Here is a 430-nt window from a genome sequence, read left to right as displayed (position 1 = left end):
GTTCAGTTCCCACGTTCAATTCGCGCGTTCAGTTCCTACGTTCAATTCGCGCGTTCAGTTCCCACGTTCAATTCGCGCGTTCAGTTCCCACGTCCAATTCGCGCGTTCAGTTCCCTAAGTTTCAATTCGCGCGTTCGTTCCACGTTCAATTCGCGCTCAGTTCCTTTCCCAACGTTCAAATTCGCGCGTTCAGGTTCCCACTTCAATTCGCGCGGTTTCAGTTTTCCTCGTCATTATCGCGTTCAGTTCCCACGTTCAATTCTCGCGTTCAGTTCCTACGTTCAATTCGCGCGTTCAGTTCCTACGTTCAATTCGCGCGTTCAGTTCCCACGTTCAATTCGCGCGTTCAGTTCCTACGTTCAATTCGCGCGTTCAGTTCCTACGTTCAATTCGCGCGTTCAGTTCCCACGTTCAATTCGCGCGTTCAGTT

The sequence above is a fragment of the Penaeus monodon genome, chromosome 23 (assembly GCF_015228065.2).
Source record: "Penaeus monodon isolate SGIC_2016 chromosome 23, NSTDA_Pmon_1, whole genome shotgun sequence".
Classification (NCBI taxonomy): Eukaryota; Metazoa; Arthropoda; class Malacostraca; order Decapoda; family Penaeidae; genus Penaeus; species Penaeus monodon.
The sequence above is the reverse complement of the archived record's forward strand: the minus strand, read 5'-3'. Positions refer to the sequence as shown.